Consider the following 19,437-nt stretch of genomic DNA (forward strand, 5'->3'; position numbering starts at 1 on the left):
GGGTATAATTTGAAAGCAATTGAAATACTGGTACACAAGTTGATATCCTGAATCTAGAAAAATGCTTGTTTTTGGCCCCTTTTGGGCCCCATAATTCCTAAACAATTTGGTCCATCATCCCCAAAATCAGTCCCAACCTTCATTTGTGATATTGAACCTTCCTAAAATATTTCGTAGAGATCCATTCACTTAAAACTGAACAGTTATTGTCTGGAAACGAATGTGTCTTTTGAATGTGTCTTTTCAGACGACGACAACGACGCAGACAACAACATCATACCATTATACAATCCACAAAAAATTGCGGTGGTATAAAAACATATTAATAATGCAAAATGCATCAATTAAAAGAATGTCTTATTCTCAGGTTGATCATTCTTTTGAAATTGATCATGACACTTTCATAAATAAATAAGAGCTGTTTAAAAAGCATCTAAATCTCTAAATGTGTATTTTCATTTGTTTTCCAATAAAATTGTCTGAAACAAAAAAATAATATATGTAATTCATTAGAATTTAAATTAAACCTATATATAGCACCTCAGATGTTGTCTTACTTTGAATCAGACCAAGTCATGTCGTCTGCTTAAACAAGCAGCTGACATTTTATTGACAAATTTGAAATCAGGAAGATTTGTAATAATTTATCATGCAGCTATTTCACATACCAAAGAGTTCATAAAAACTGAAGAAAAAAGGATGCTCTGCCAATTATTCTACTAGTAAATCGGGCCAATCACATTACTGGGTTATCAAAAACATGACAGTAAAATGTCAGAAGTTTCTGACATCACTTGTGTTGAGATCAAGAAATATCTCTTATCTAACGAATTTTAATTAACGAAGCAGATTTGTTTCTTTTTTTGTTGTAACTCCTCCAAATAAGATTTATTTCTGTATACTTTGAGGTAATCTCGTAAATTACATACTCTTATTCTTTAAAACAGACATCATGAACATAACATTTAAGCCGACATAAGTGGTTCTATTTCTATAAGTTTAAATAAAATACATGATATAAAAGGATTTAAAACTACCCAGACATGCATAAAATGCAAAAAAGATGATTTTATTTACATGTCAATGATGCAACATGGGTCAGTATGTAAATCAATTGGAATGCAGTGTATAGGTATTAAATCAATTGGAATACAGTGTATAGGTATTAAATCAATCTAAAGAAAGATACTCTGCAATCATTCAAAACTGGAAATGTATACATAACAATTGAAAAAAAGAACAAAAGATATACGCTCAGATATTATATAACAAAAGGGAAATAATGTGTTTGTTCTTTTGTCTTGATAAATTTAAACTCCAGCAAAGATTTAATGATATAAATATCAGCTTGCCAATGAGACAACTCTCCAAAAGAGACCAAGTGACACAGAAATTAACAACTATAGGTAACAATATGGTACAAGGACACAGTTATCGTCCTTTGGTTTTCGTTGTCTACGAATATAGTCCCTAGAGTAAACAGTGTATAACTTGCATGTTTTATTTAATACACTTTCCCAATTTATTTCTTGATATTAAATGCATGAAATATTAAGTAGGGGGATGTTATTACATGTTCAAAAAATTTGGGTGCTGAATCTTTATGTTAAGTAGTGATTTGGTCCAGTTGAAAAAGGTCAAATTTTATCACGTCTGAAGCTGTCAAACTGAATTTTACACCCCCTTAAGGAGGCTCACGGGTATAAGATTTTCAGAAAAAAAAATAAACATTTATTTTTTCATTACAAATTTAATTTATTACTTTAAGTAGTTGTTACTTTGTCATATGGTACAAAAATCATTCCAAAAAATCAATTCCTGTTGTCCCCAGGTGACTTTTAAAATGTAGATATCAATGAAAAAGCTCCAAATTATCTCCCTTTGGTGCAAAAATGCCATTTTTTGGCATTAAAATGGAAATATCTTTTTTAACTCATCAGTGACCTATATTTTTTATTGTTGTTTTCGAATAAGCTGTACATTAACTAATTATTTGTAAAATTTAAGCGATTTCTGTAATTTAGATCTTTTTTTATTTCGATATTACCGCTATTTCTCCTATTAGTTCAACAGAAAAAAAGGAGATTACCAACAATGTATGCTTCTTTCAAAGGCAGATTGTGAGCGTAAATGAACAGTGACCCCATTTTTTTATTTCATTTTTCTATTAAGTATAAGATAAAGTTCATTTATAGAAAAATATAGAGAAATCCTATATTAATTAAAAAAAAAAATTGATTTAGACCCGCGAGCCCCATTAACAAAGAATTTTTGAGTTAGAGCTGGTAGAAGTTTCTATAATTTTGATATTATTTGTCTCACTGGTAGTTCACTACACTGTGAAAATCTTTTTGAGAAAGAGCAGGTGCGATTTTTTTAATTTGAATTTATGGTCTAAAAGAAATGCACTACGAAATAACTGTGTTCTCGGGCCATATACATCATAAATAATGAATATCTTTGTCAATGAGACAACCATCTAGCAGAGTTCTAATGAAGTGGATATAAGCAATTATAGGCCACCTTAAAGTCTTCAACAATGAGAAAACCAATACATACTGTATAGGCAGTAAAAAAAAACAAAAAATACTGAAAAATATTGACCACTTATTTTCTCGCTGACTATTTGTACCATCCTAAAATACAAAAATCTCTCCATCAAAAGATGATTCTATAATTCTGTAAAGAGAAAGACTTCGTTGTACTTCTCACACATACAACCTTGTGTGGTTTATTGGTAAATTTTAAATATTTGCTGCTTTAAAGTTTTAAAATAATGACATGAAACCTGTTATATATTGATTATGAGACAGTTTCTTAAAAAAAATGTATATAAAATCAACTGTTTCATACTTAGAGAGATCAAACTGGTTTCCTGCAGACATCTAAAATTGAGAAATCTCACTGAGGAATTTATAAATTTACCTCCCAACAACTCACTAAATTGCATACATATGTACTTTTTATATTTCAAAGAAACTACATTTGAAAATTATCCAGATTTCTTTTCAACTTTCATTTGATATTAAGTTTGTAATTATAATTTCTATAATGTCTTTCTTTCATGTAAAAGGTTCAAATATAGCACATTTGCTTTAATGTGGGTTCTTATGCCAGTCATGCTAATTAGAAATTGATTTTACAAACTCAACTACAATATCTTTGATTCACTTTTACCATAGAAACAGGAGATGTAACCAAGACAGGGCTGGGGATATGGTTTGAGTATTAGGAAGACTTTTCTGTGTAACCATAAAAAGTGTGGTGAGCTGAATTAGTAAGGTGACATTCCCATTCCCTATTCAATGCTAAAAATATATATATCCTGATCAAAATGGTATGACAAGCAGTGGATCCAACCATTCATAAAAGGGGGTATCTAAACCAGGATAAAGGAGGGTTCCATCTATATGTTCAAAAGTATTGATCATCCAAAAAAGGGGGGTTCGGACCCCTTCACTCTCCTATCTCTTTCACTATCAGCCACGTGCACTGTATTACAATCATCTCATAGGGTGCTCTTTTAATAGGGCTGGAAAATCAATTGTAATTTTTAAATAGAATATTGTATACTCTGAGGTGTCATTCTAATAATAGGCCATGCCAAAAAATTAATGTTTGTTATCCAAATTATAAATTCTTAATGTCTTCTGACCTATTGCAGGTTAGCATTTAAAATTGCATAACTTTGGCTTATTTGCTCATCTGTTTTGCTGATGATGGGAGATTTTAACGACCTTGACTGGCTGTACAGCCCTCACGGTCTGTTTTGCCAATATTTATAGGAAATTTTTAAACTAATAACCAGAAAGTAGGGGGAGGATTACAAACCTATAAATTATATAAAGGTCGTCAACTTTAAAACACAGTTTTGTTATATTGCCAAATATCTGATAGAAAAAACCTAAAGACCTAAATATTTCCCAGATTTTTTATGATAAGAACATTAGTTTTCAAAGGTTAATGCTAATTAAGTACTTTACAACATTTTTCATTTTTAATTATTCTGCCAATATAGTATGGCACTGATTATGTAAAATATTGTGTTTTTACCTAATTGTTTAAAAAAAAATGATAGCAAGTTTTGTATGGAATGCATCTTACAGAAATTGTTTTTTAACGATTAAAAAGCTTTGAATAAAAAAAAACAATCTTTTGAAAATTAGTTATCAACCTGATGTATAAAGAGGGTGGTAAAGGGTTATTTTCGTGCAACCTGTTTTGCCATTTTTATTTCACGTGCATCCGTGAAAGAGGTTCTTTATTCACCCTAGCTGTTTCATGAAAATAGAAAAAAGATCAATGTGCAAGAACTTTTTAATTTTTCGTTCACTGTGAAATGGCAATTTTATTTCGCGTTCTTCCTTGCATATACCTTTTTCCCCTTTAGGCCCCTGTATAACTTTCATAGTTTTTTTTTTTTTTTAAATTATACGAAAATAAGAAACAGGGGATCTTTTTTAAGGATTGGTAGCAACATTTTATTGAAGTGTAAAATCTATAGACAATTATGAGCCTCATATGGTATAATACTACTGGTACTTAATGTAATAAAGCCTCCCAGTAATAGCTGTCTTTGGTCTTGAGTCAAGCCTATAGAACATCATGATCTCTAGCTTTGTATGTGTGACCATTTATGATACTTAACAAACCCATCCTTATTCTATGATCAATACTTTCATCTTTTATGAGGGTCCTGATGTGTCCTTAATTTCTACATACTGTAACAAGCTCTTATACCCCACTTGTCCTATAACATATGACTTCGCATTCTTATTCAATTTTTAACGTTTTTATACTGATATTTTCATTTTTTTTTTTATTTTTAATGCGAAGTGTGACACATTGATAGTAAAAAAAATTATCAGAACAGTAAATAGAAATAGTAAATAATGCTCCCGAGGTCATATGTTATAGGACTAATTACCCACATACTCATTAAATAAGTTACTAGTGACATAGTTATTTCTGTTACTTGAAGCAAATTCTATTTCTGTAGATTTACACAATAGCATAATATTGTTATACTTGTTTTATTTCACCTTGAAGATTAGACAAATAGGGATACTCCTTTGATTTTTTATTTCATGTCAGTCAGGTCCCTTTATATGAAACTTGAAACCACTTCTCTGCCATATGGATATTATATAACAACTCTGCCCATGACCCATATAAATTGATATTCATTCTTTAACCATATATCATAGTAAGCTAGTTAATTTTTATTTTACACTAATCCACAATCTTTCATGTCAAATTTCTGTCTCCATTTAAGTTTATGCCATTGAACCATCATCATGATCATGGTATTAAACACAATTCCAAGTAATTATGCTGTTATAGTGGGTCACCATATATTCAACTTGGGTGGCATTTCAGTTATTGAAATTTGTGTCAGATTGGAAAATGAACTAGACCTTTAGGAATTGATCTCATTATTTAATATGGAGCCATAGTATGTGACCCCTACCCGGTAACAAAAATAAACATGCCAAGCGGTTAAAATTTATCACCAGAGATTACAAGTGAAGAGAGGATGGATAAGTCTCAAAAATGCTTGCCAAACTGGAACTACAACAAGATCTCTAGACAAGGACGAACAATGAGTTGAAGCCAAAGTTAGTATTTATGTAAAAAGTAGTTGAGGGGCTGATTCACGCTATTGAACAAGACGAATTCCTCTAAAAAGCATGTCCGAAGAGAACCATAACTGCCGAGAAATTCAAAGAATACCACGCAAGAATTATTGTGAAAAAGCAAGTAAAGAATAACTCTAACTGTGAGTGTATTGACATTCCACCAGGTAAAACACCGTGCAATATTCAAACTTTGTAAGACAGTGATCGCGCCGAATCAGCTAGACGACACTTTTGTGCACGCATCAAACGTAGAGAGCTTCAAATCTGTTCTCCCGCCCCGCCAATAAATCGGCGGCGCTCTCACAAACCGTTGTATTAAAGCCAGCATCGATATCGACAATTTATTCACATGTCATACAGATACAGTCTGTCACAGACTCTACATGTCTATGTTGTATTGTAAACAAAGATTGAGTCGGATTTCCGGTACCCCGATCTGTATTATAACCAGTAGAAAGTTGACCAACACGGACACATTATATTTTCTTATAAAAAAGGCAGTTGTTTGTAAAACGAAAAGACCATCAAGTTTTCCCCGATTAATTATATATCTTTAATGTTTTAACAATGTTTTAGTTTTACTTCACATAATCAATAAAGGTATAAAAATAGATTTGTGAGTATCTTAACAACATTGGTTGGTACACTTCGATCTTTTTGGTAATAAGAAGGACCGGAGGTATGTAAACTGGTTCCCAGTTGATTACTACACAAAAATGATCCATTACAAGCAGAATCCAGTTTGTATGTAAAATAGTAAATACGAAACCAAGCGCGGTAGACGGAGAAATGTAATGGAAAGTAAATACGAACCAAGCGCGGTAGGCAGAGAAATGTAATGGAAGTTCAGGTCAATAGTATTGGAACAAGCCGCTGAAAGCGTCATTTTCCAAAAATTCAGATCATTTTTTATCAATGTGTTTTTTTAAGAATGAAATAGATGACAAAATTTTCAAGCAGTGAAATACTTGACCTTCATCAGTATCAACCCTAATAATTCAGTCCCTCCCTGTAATCAATCTTTTGTAGTTATTCAGGTTAGAACAGTATATTCACTCTGTAAAAATGCATACCAAATTTCCATATATCACAGTGTATATTATTATTTCTTAAAACATAACTTTCATTGACTATAACAAGACACCAATGCTTATTATCGATGAATTATCACTATAATTCTACTATTTGAAATCTTAATTACTGTGTAAGATAAATTATTCCTACTGATTAAATAATCAATTATCATATGTAATCAGTATTATATGACTAAGGACCTAAACATATTCATCATTTATATAAATCAACTTCCACCAACAATATATATATAAGAGATTAAACAAAAGTAATTCAATATCCTGTATATGTCATTTTTTTCATAACATCAGGTCTAATTGCTGGAAAGAAACCCATTCTAAAATATTGAAATCGAAATTTGCATTAACCAATTCGTATTCAGCCTTTATGACTGAATGGTTAATTCAGAAATGTTCCCAATGTTTTGCAACAGGATAGCTTTTGCCAAAGATATAAACTCCCATAATACCATTTTATATTTTGATCTAGCTTAATTTAGTTAATATGAAGCATTTATGGAACCCCATTAATCAATGATATTGTATATTTGCCCTTTTTCCTCAATGGCAATGATTGCTGTTTGCTTAAGGTCCAGTGGCAAGTATTTCATGCATGTTCACGACAAGAACAAATCGACAAAACAATTATGTACATACAATAGATATGGGCTATTTCAAAAAAAATGATGCCTTTCCTTTAAACCTTTGTTAGTCTCTTGTATGATACTATATCTGTAATGTTTTTAGGTCAGATAATGTATTATGATTAGTCGGTCCTAACTACCAAAGATAATAGCAGTATGTGCTCTGTTTAAAAAATATTGTCCAAAATTGTACCTCAAAATGTCAGGAGTGTAACGCTTTTAGTGTGACATTTAGAAGAAAGCATGTTCATTCATTGATGATATAGAATAAATAAGGGCAGATACAATACCAAACAATATCTTTCATCCAACTATTATATCTTGACTATGATTTCTTGTTCAATTCTTCCATATATTTACATTTTTATGAGCCTCATAAGGTAAGTCAAATAAGTTTGTGTAAAAAAAAAAATGTTAGTAAAAGTCAATATGCTGCCAGAAAATGTCGTTGTAGGTGAATTAACATGTTTCTGTACATCTTGCACGGTTTATTTTTTTTGTTTAGTATCATAGCTTGGCACAGGTGCATCCAGTTGACCCTGAAGTTCTACTACTGGAATATTATGGTTACAATAAGAGGACTACCCAGGTCTGTCAGGAGTATAACAACTGGGTTAAGATGTATTTTTTTTTAGAAACAATGTTGTTATAGTTGTTGTTTTTTCTTGAATTTCAGTGAACATTACCTGTTACAGTTTATCAGTAACATACATGCCGTTATTATGGCCTTCATTGCTTTTGTATGCTCAATACTTCAATGTCAGGAGTGTAACCTAAAAAAATGCCTTATTTCAATCTTATTAGCAAAGGTAAGTTATTGGAAGAAAAAACAAGCTGACAATTATTATAAAATGACATTACTACACCTCAGCTTAACACAGAATACAAGTCTACATCATTACTTTTGAAATTTTTGAACTAAAATTGCAATTGAACTAGCTTGTTTAAATTTGTTACAGTCCTGACATACAAATATTGAGCATAAACAAGCAATAAAGGCCATAATAATGGCATGTTTGTTACTGAAAATATGCAACAGATGGTGTTCACACTCAAATTCCAGAAAAGAAAACCACTAATAATAACATTGTTTCATAAAAAATAACATGAATGTTACACTTAAGGTGGTATGGGAGTCTAAAATAAAAATGATAGAATTTGTTCATACTTTGCCAAAACGTAATATCTATTGATATATGTTGAAAAATATAATAAAAATGATAGGTCACCGCGCATTTTCTCAAGCTACAAGACGTGACAAAATGACACATTTTGTATGGATTATACAGGAAAAAATACCATTTTGTGATTAGAAACTAAACAAAATGATAGAATTGTTAAATACTTAAGGAAAAGATAGCTTTCAGACAATGCTTTGAGAATATCAAAAGAAAAGATAGGGTCACCGTACGTTTTTTCCAGCTAAAATTCAAAATAGGAAAATTCTATGTAGAATCCTTCAGAAAATGCACTGTTTTAGAGTTACCTCCCCTTAAAATGCCAATTTCATATTATTTTTTTTAAACCCAAAAATAGTCATCATTTGCAAAATATTAATATTTTTAAGTTATATTCTTTTAAATTGATTCTTTAAAATGAAAATTCACATTAAATATCTGCATTCCTGCATCAAATTTTGCAAACTTGATAGAAAATATTGACCTTTGGTTCTCTGTTTTTTACAATCCAAGATGGAGGAAGACACCCATACCACCTTAAACATTTTAAAGCGTTACACTCCTGACATTTTTGGGTACATTTTTGGACAATTTTTAATATACAGAGCACATACTGCTACCATCTTTGGTAGTACGAACAAACTTATCATAATACATTATCTGTCATAAAAACAGCATATATATAGTATCAAACAAGAGACTGAACAAGGTTTAAAGGAAAGCCATCTTTTTTTCTTAAATAGACAATTAGCAAAATTTGTAAATATGTAAGAAGTATATGATTTTTTTTAACCTGTTCTTAATTTGCACTAAAATAATATGTGAAATATAAAGACTCTACATGATTTCAGGTCAGTTTCAGGTTAAAATATGGTAGCAATAAATTATGGTCAGGAGTGTAACATTTGTTACACTCCTGACAAGTTTCTGATGTAGCTTATCTATAACAAAATTCAACATGATTCTTTATTAAAATAATTGTAACATCTTTACAATGTAATGAGAAAGCCGATCTGTCTTGTAAAGTGATTTTTCTGCACACTATTCACCAAAGATTCTTAAAAATTAAAGTGTAATTCTCATTAAACATGTTAAAAGTTTGCTCTTTGCTCAGAAATTAAAAAAATATGTAATCAAATATCTAATAAATTTATTTATTTGTGAGACTGTAAATTTAAAATAGATATCATTACTGATTTTCTAAACATTCCATTAAAAAACAGTCTTACAGTTACTGAAAAAATATGTCAGGAGTGTAACAAAAGGATAAAAAACACATGTTTGTATTTTTTAAATGAAGAAAACTTAGAATTGACTGAAGCAATTGTTGTGAAATTTTCAGAGGATGTAATTAGATCATATATGTTTGCTTCCTTATACTTTTTATATAAAATTAAAGCTTTTGCAAAGAGATATAAAAACTTTTGAAATAAGATATTAAAGAATACACTAAAAATTGGTGAAATTTACATATTTAAAAAAAAAAACTGTTTATAAGTAAAAAAAAATTGCAGGAAAATCATTTAGTACCTTTATTGCAACAAACAAAAAAATTACATTGATATTTATATTCTTATTTATGTTTGTCAGTTGATATCATTATTTTGTTGTTTCCTTTGAAAAGTGGATGAATTCTTATGAGTAAAATGTTGTTAAAATTTTTGTTTTTATTATTTTGCATTAACCCTTGGTAGTTTTGTAAACTTGAATGTCTCTGGATTAAAGAAAAATGATAGAAAAAAGATTAGCAATGACTTAATTTTTTACCATGTTTGTCACACTTTGGCATCATTTTTTTTGAAATAGCCCATATGTCCTATAATAGGGATTGAATAGGATTGTAAGCTGGTGCATTTTTAGCATCTCCACAACTTAAAAGACACTTAAGCTTAACTTTCACAAGAGTTTTACTGCCTACAGATAACCAAGAGTGTTGATATGTTTATTTCTCAGTCAATTATCAAAATAATAAATGCACACAATAATTTCTGAATTTACAGTTATATAATACATAAATCAACATGTCCAAAATTGAGGGGTGGCTGGCATATAAATGAAAATGTAAGCAGTTTAAAGATAGAAGCAATTTAATTTCTGTAGACATTAAACACAAATAATTGTGTAATCAAGCCAATGACCTACAACTAGTATGTGTAACTTTCATGTTCAGCAGCTGCTTTATCGCTTCTTTTTATCTTTTTCTAAAGAAAGCAGTCAATTTCATTTTAGAAAACTTAAATCCTAAAATAGCATATACGGTGATAAAGAAACCATTTTATTAGGTTAATGTTTCTTTGCATTATATATTTCAAGGATTTATTTGATTATCAGAGATTGTGGACAAAAATTCAAGTTTTCACAGGAAAATCTGAAGTAATAAGAAAACTCAAAGCACATCAGATCTTATTGTTTCTAAATATCTATGAGGTGCTGTTTGGCATTGAACTTTACTCTTAACTTTCTATTTCCTTATATTGAGATTGACATATTTCTATCAACATTTATTAAGCTTTAAAAGCCAAGATAATTGAGTCATTTCTCTGTATCACACACATTGACTTCTATTACAGCATGTCTATATAGCTGAAGGATGCCTCCGGGTGCGAGAATTTCTCGTTGCATTGAAGACCTGTTGGTAACCTTCTGCTGTTGTCTGCTCTATGGTCGGGTTGTTGTCTCTTTGGCACATTCCCCATTTCCATTCTCAATTTTATTGATTGATTATAAATAGGATTTCAGGATTTTAATGAAAAAATGTTATTTAACACACAATTTTTGTATACTAATATGTATTTACAAAGCTTACAAGCTAAGAAATTGCATGTTTCTTCTTGTCGTTAATAATGTTATTATACATGTACTGTTGTTGATCATTCATTGCATCTGGTATTGTTTTGGGATGGATATAAATTCAATGTAAATTCAGATATATTATTGGCAGGTATTTCTTTATTGGGAATAATGACACTGTGGCACTGGAGAAAGTAGCATGATAACATTAGGATTCACATTATTTTCCATTGCTAAGAAAGATTTAAGAGTGAGTGTAGAGATCCCATAAAACTAGTTGAACACAGATGCCACAATAAGTTCATATGTGCCTTTCTAAAATCAGGACCTCATTTAAGGGGTTGTCTTTATATTATTTGGGGAACTGGTGTTGCAGGCAGTTCTTTGATAATAGTCTGTGCTTTTTTTTAGATAGGTCATATAAAGGTTAAGCATCTGACAAATTTATAGTAACATGACCTCAAAACGTCATTTGCATTTTTGTATTGTTTAGTTGCTGTAGATGCACACCAGGTACAACCTCTTTTTGTTATTTTCATTTATTTCAATTTTTGCTGGGATCATCAAGGAGTAAGGAAGGGTGGTGCTCCTCAACTCTTATATTTTTAGAAACTTCCATGAGTTTCGAGATCATATGAGATAATGGCCGAAAATAATTCTTAATAAGTTATAATTATTATTAAAGACTTTTATAAACTTTTGGGTTTGGTTTTTTTTTTTTCCCAAACTTTGGATACTAATATTTTTGTACCATCACATACATAAATAAGATATGTATTTAAAGTATTGCAAATATTATATAACTTGCATTATTTCATTTTCCATCTTTTAAAGCCAATAAAAATAAACAAACAGATCTTTGAACATTATGTAATGTGTATCATTTAGATTTCCAGAGAGATTTTAACAATTGGTACATTTAAAACAAAGTCAGCTTTTGAAGACAAGATCATACATTCATATTTTACTTCACATCTTCTATATATATCAATTATTATGGCTAAGAAATAAGTAGAAAACTGATTGAAACTGACATTATAAAATCAGTTCCAGAGAGCCACTTTAGTTGTAACGTAATTTTTACACATCAATATCATAAAAGTGAATTAGACATAACTCATTTTGACATAAATGATTGAATATTGAAAAAGCTTTGCAACATGACACAAATTTAATTGCGGTTCAGAATCATTTCATAATTCAATATGCTTAATGTAATAACACTTGCTTTTTCAGGCAAATTAATCTGTTTTACAAAAAAATGCCTATTAATTGAGTTTTTTTTATCTTGTGATTGTTTTGATTCTGCAAAGGTTTGGTAAAGTGCAAAACAACAAAAAGTCCTAAAATTGCATCGGTTTGGGATATTTTTCATTTGGTCAAATTTTTACCTTGCATGACTATTTGTACTTTATTCATTTTATTCATCAATTAAATGAGGGTGGGGGTGGGGGTCAGAGGGGTCCTGAACCCAAAAACCCAGGCTTAAAAACATGAAATACTGAGGTCCTAAATTTAAAGAAATTTAAATCCTGACATCTCGAAATTCGAAACAAGAATTCCTGGAAACCTAAAGGATCAATCCTGAAATCCCAAGCTTAAAAACACCCGATCCTGATGTCCAGCAAAAGGTCCTGCCCCCTCTTTAATGATTATCAAATTTCTATTATAACACACATTTAGTTAAAGATCTGTGTGTTTCAATTGAAGTATGCCGAAGTCCATAGTAAAAAAATAATGTTTTGGAATTTTAGTTTTTTATTGTGTTTCATAGCTAAATTAAATTAGAATTTTAATACCCATTAATTAATAAAATTTGAGAATGGAAAAGGTAAATGTGTAAAAGAGACAACAAACAGACCAAAGAGCAGTAAACAGCTGAAGGCCACCAATGAGTCTTCAATGCAACCAGAAAATCAGCAACCAGAAGTATGCGTCAGCTGGCCCCTAAACAAAAATATGTACTAGTTCAGTGATGATGGACGTCAAAAATGTTGAATTTTCTAAAAACTATTGTAGGTAAGGCATAACTTATCTGAATTCTACAGATCAGTCAATCTTAAGTAAGTCCCTTTCGACAAATTATAAGAAACATTGTGGAAATTTTTGTGCAGAAATATCAATTGTTATGTCACTGTGAGTGTCTATATATTCAAGGATGTGAAATGGGTATATTTGGATATTGAGGCCACTTCCCATGTGACAGAATATAAGTTCCCCCATAATATTTGTTCCAAAGAAATTTTAGCATATAACAAAAGTTCCATTGGGAACTTTCCTTATATAATATTTTATCCAATGCTATAAGAAAATTTCCTTCAAAAAGGATAAAATATTACATAAGGAAAGTTCCCAATGAAACTTTTGTTATATGCTAAAAGTTCTTTGGAATAAATATCATGGACCATGTTTTATATAATAAAAGTTCCAGGAATATTTGTTATATTATAAAAGTTCAGGAAAATTTGTTATAAAGTTCCAGGAATATTTGTTATATTATAAAAGTTCTAGGAATATTAGTTATATTATAAAAGTTCCAGGCATATTGGAATAATGGCTATATTACAAATGTTGCAGGAATAGTTATCATGGTTATTAAATAATTAAAGTTCCAGAAATATTTATTATATGATCACAGTGCAGCATGCAGTAATAAAATATTGAAAATATGTACAGGTAAATGTCATGTGAGGTGAACATTAATTAAGAGGTACATGTAAGCAGGTGTAAAAAATCAAATGACACTTTTTCTTTAAAGGAACAAATATTATGAAACCATATGACATTTTAGTTCCAGGAAAATATCTTATGAAGGTGGAAATAATATTATGTAATGTTTGATCCCAAGAACTTTTATGATCCATAGTTTTGTTCCAGGGGGAACAAGTATTATTCGGAACAAATATATGTTCACACCCATAGTTTTAGGCAAAATATGATTTGAGTCGTGGCATAATCTTAAGAAACAACTAGTTTATCTAATTCATGTAATTAAGGGCATACGATACAGTTACAGGGAAAGTAATGACGTTGCCAACGTAAAATGTTATTTTCGCGACGTCAAACTATGACATATCGGGAAAAGATGCATTTTTCAACTGATTTTTATCATTCAAACTGATTTAATTTGAAAACGAGTGCATGGACCCCTATTTTTTAAAACAGCAATTTGTTTCAATTTGCAAGGAGATTATGTGACCCAAATTTTATAAAACTGTAAATAGCGCAATTTTTTTAATATTAATAAACATGCAGCAAAAAATGACGTTTTTTTCTCTATTCATGAACATTTGATAAATATAGAGTTATTTCGGAATAAAAATTGCATAAATTTTTAATGATACTTAATGATACAGAAATTACGGATTATTTAACAAAAAACAATTTGTGTTTATCTTTTAAAACAAAAAAGTTATGTCTTTCTTTCGAAAAAGAAAATACGGACACAAATCTGAATTTTGAGCAAATATACAAAATTTCGACCTCATTTTACTCAAAAAGTAGCACATGAAGGTATATTTTTTTTTTACATATTTGATTTAATCAGGTAAAAAATAGCCTGTATGCAAATTTTCATCAACTTGTAAATACAGGTTCAAAACTGTATCGTATGCCCTTAACATATTTGAATTTTTAAAAAATCTAATACAAAAAAAAAAGTTCTGGTTTAAGAATTATTTTTGTTGATTTGCAGATTGTGTAAAGATTGAAGTGCTATTAAAATTATTTTGAAAATATATGTCATATTCAAAATGATAAAAACTGATAAATGAATGTATTGTTTAACATAACGAGGAATTTTATTTGATGCATTTAAAAAACAAATTTTAATTTTCAAATCAATAAATCAAATAAAAGTGGCATTAAGTTGTTAGTTCGTGTGAAAAAAATTGACAGAAAAAGACAATAAAATACCTAATATCAAGGTCAAGGTACAGATAAGAAACAGCCTAATTTGCCAAAAGCACACATGTTTTGGGGTTTAACTGGTAAACTCCCACTAACCAATCTTTCACAAAAACAGTAACAAGCATACATTGTACAGCTTATAACACAGAAATAAGGGACATCACAAGAAGTGGAAAGCAGAAAAACGGAAATAATCAAGATGAAGACACATAAGGGTCTTTTCTGAGCATCCCTCGGCTTCTGAGAATATTGAAAAACAAATGTTTGGTTTAATATACTTTACTCAAGTGTATTTCAATTTACAACAGAATATTTAAAACCTGACAAAAACACATTTTTCAGAAAACAAGCCCTTCCAAATCAGGGGCAGATACATTTGTGATTTTTGGATTTTTAATTGATTGATTGATTGATGTTTGCTTAATGCCACATTAGCTCAAAAAGGCTATATCGCGGCGATGGATTTTTTAAAGAAATAAGGCTTAATATCATGAATATTGTGACCCCCTTTTTTTAATTTGATATTTTGCAAGTATTTATGAATTGAAACTCTCTCATTCAATTTCAATCAATTATATAACTGAATATATCTTCAATAAGGAAAAAATCAGGTTTCCTCTTTAAAACCTACATGAAATAACTGTGATTTCGCTAATTTCAAAGTAATTTAACGAAATAAAAAAATCTGTGACCCTAAACACTACTTAAGTTAAAAGAACAGTGACAGAGAAGTCTTTTACGGCAATTTAAGAAAAATGAATAGTCTAACATTTAGACACCCCAGCTGCAATATATCCTTATATTAAGATGACAGTCAAAGAACATGGATATTCTAATCAATCAGGAATGATTGTTTACAACTTATGTGATGACACCCTCTGGACCTCTGAAGTTAGGTCTATTGAATAGTTTATATAGTTCTGAATGAAAACATGTATGGTTGCTAGGTACATTTTTGATCAAATAAGGGTGGTTGCTAAGCACTTTTGACATGACCTTGACTCTTTATTTTTCAGATGTTGATAAAAAGTGGCTTAAAAACATCCTGATAATTTTCTCCATGTATAGCAGCCTCTTTCTATTATATTTCCTTTCAGAATTCAATTAATATACACAAGGTCAAAGGTCAAGGTCAACAATGACCTTTGACTTTAGGACAATTTATGGTAATTTAATTGCCAATAGTTTGCACATCATAGTCATTCAATACTAATTACTTTTTGTGGATTATTTTAATAAAATAGCTACATTTTAGAGGTAAAAAGGCAAAAATGACACATTTTTGTTTCCATAGCAACCAACCTAGAACCTAATTTCCCAAACATTTTGTTACAATTTTTTTAAAAGAAACATTGATACTTTTCATACATAACCTCAGGTTAAATGGAGGTGAATGCAAAAATGTCTAATTTGTTCATACAAAATGTGTAAAATTTGTGTTCTGAACTATATTGAAAAATGACCTCTGCTTCTGCGGTTGTGACAATATTCAGCCAAATATTTTTTTATATATGACATTGCTATTTTGTTTGTTAAGTTTCATGTTTCTAAAAAATATTTACAAATATTATTAAATACAACCTAGTTTTGATTACGAATGACTGCAAAGTAGTTGTTTTTTAGATGCACAATTCCTCAAAATTTGCAGGAAATCTCATTCACTTGGTTGACATGGCAACCATGAACTAGCAACATTTGGGTGGGCATTTTTCTTACTTTTTTACATGATCACATGTTTTGTCTAAGTTTCATGAAAATCGGTGACTATGCGTGCCGGCCCCCCTATATAAAATGGTTGGTGGTTACAGAAAATTGCTCTTAATAGTAAGTATAAGATAATACCATGACATACGTTGTATTTAATATTTTCATGGTGTACTATGGTTTACAGGGTAAACAAAAAAATCATAGATTTTCAATCATTTAGAAGCAGGCTCTTTTCAGAAATTTGACCCTTTTTTTATGGTAGATCTAGAGAAGATAATGATATTATATGCAAATTATCCAATTCCATTTGATGGCATAATGGGTGAATCAAAAGATTATCTGAGATATTGACACTACACTTTTATAGAAATGATGCAGGGTAATGTCCACTTTAAATTGGTGTCCACTGTAAGTTGGAACATAATGTACAGCTTTTTTCTGGTCTGTTCATGTCCATTCGTTTTTGATGCGTTTTATTATTTGATTTTGCCATGTGATTATGGACTATCAGAATTGATTTTCCTCTGAGTTAAGTATTTTTGTGATTTTACTTTTTGAGAAGTCATGAAAAAATATAGCAGTCGCAAAACTTTTTTTTTAAATGGTGATACTTTTGGGTTGTATTGTACCTGCTTTATATGTCAATTTCCTATTACTTGTAAACCCTAGAATGATAAAGTAGTATCCTCTCATTTCTATTTTTTGTCAGAACCCAAAAAGAGAGGGGAAAGATACCAAAGGGAAATTCAAATTAACAAGTCGAAAAATAAACTGATATTCATTGCAATGGCTAAAAAAGAAAAAACAAACAGACAAACAGACAAAAAAGTCATCCCTACACAAAATTAATGAAAATTACTAAATTAATTGTTCATCTGTTTGCGTTAATATTTTGTTTTTGTTGATTTTTAATTATCCATCTTTTTGGGGGTTAAATTTTAGAATGAAGACTTCTGACATCCTATGCTCTTTATGAGTCTTATCTTTTCAAATATACTAATATAGATTTCCGCATTCTTTCTACCTTGTAAAAGTTTTAAAAGCTCTTAAATACTGATTTGAAGTATAACTAAGTTCTTACCTTTGTGACTTTTCCAAATGATACGAACAGATAATCTACGTTGAGTAAAACACCTGTAAAACCAACAAAAAAAATAACAAGATGTATCACGTCATGCTACCCCAATATTAAAGAGCTAAAATGAAACTAATTATTCTGTTTGTAGTATTGTAAATTACACTCCTCTACCTTACAACAGAACCATAGTAATTATGTAAATTACTAATTATATCTTTATCCTATTCGTTCAACAGCTCTGTTTATATGATGCTGAAATGATGTTTATTTCATTTGTGAAGTACTAATCACCGAAAACTCATCATCTTGAAATTAAACATCTCGGAAATTCGCAACTGTCAAAATAAATTAAAACCTGATTATTTAAAGAAGTAGAATTTCACGTATTTGCAGAAAGATAACTTATATGTGAAGAGATTTAAATTGTTTTTAGCATAGTTCATTTGATTTTATATCATTTTCATGCACACATTAATCTTTGAAATTTGCTATTTTCTAATGAGAAACTGCATAAAAATCATTTTCAAAATATGAAAATGCATAGTTTGAGCACATTAATGTTTCAAATATTTGTTTAACCCATCATTTCAGTCCAGTTATCTGTGGAGAAAAACAGCTGTTCAAACGAAAAATGTATTACAATCACTAATATTGTTTTGATTATGTTTATGATGGAAGAAATTACATCATTAAAATTTCCAATCTACCTGTACTTTAAGTTCCACATATACTCATGACTTATCTATTATGTATGATCCATTTACAGAAAAAATCATTATAAACTTAATTAAACTCTAGCTGAACCATATAATCATAAACATTAGAAATATTAGAAAAATTATAATAAAATATATCAAAGTTTAAGCTAAGTAATCAAATCCTGTAAGAATTACCTATAATAACACAAGAATAAAATAAATGCAATTAAATTTTAGATACTCTCTCATCACTTCAAGAAATATATTGAATTTGATCGTTAAAGTTTCCTACCTTTTTGCTTGCAAAGATTTCACATTTAAATATTTGTTGAGATAATCGACTTTCTTCCAGGTTATTCCAAAATATGTCAAAATGATAGTACTGTCTAATAAATTGTTCCTGATAAATTTCTTATCCAGTGCCAATATTCTGAACAGATCTATACAAAATGCTAAGGCAAGCCTAACAAATGATCTTTCTATTTATCTCTATGCAGCTTCTGTGCACCAAGCCTTAAACACATATGAAATTGAAAACTTGTGCTATTATTCATTGTCAAGACTTAATATCTTTGATACAAAAAATGATTGCAAAGGTCTCTTTCACAATGGCCATTATTCATTACTAGTTGTCTTTAATCATACTACTTTGACATTTTTTCCCCATTCATTTCACAAGTATAATTAGCAATGGTAAAGATTTTCAAATGTTTTCGAGTTA

General features: G+C 29.8%; 1 protein-coding gene across 1 annotated transcript in view; it reads right to left on the reverse strand.

Annotated features, from left to right (window-relative positions):
* Positions 1–19,437, reverse strand: part of LOC143042066 (solute carrier family 4 member 11-like) — a 62,844-nt gene that overhangs the window by 36,283 nt on the left and 7,124 nt on the right. Inside the window, exon 3 of the mRNA XM_076214308.1 lies at positions 18,022–18,074. The gene's annotated coding sequence lies outside the window, so the exon portion shown is untranslated. The remainder of the gene's footprint in view (positions 1–18,021; positions 18,075–19,437) is intronic.

The sequence above is a fragment of the Mytilus galloprovincialis genome, chromosome 8, assembly GCF_965363235.1.
Source record: "Mytilus galloprovincialis chromosome 8, xbMytGall1.hap1.1, whole genome shotgun sequence".
In the NCBI taxonomy this organism is placed as follows: Eukaryota; Metazoa; Mollusca; class Bivalvia; order Mytilida; family Mytilidae; genus Mytilus; species Mytilus galloprovincialis.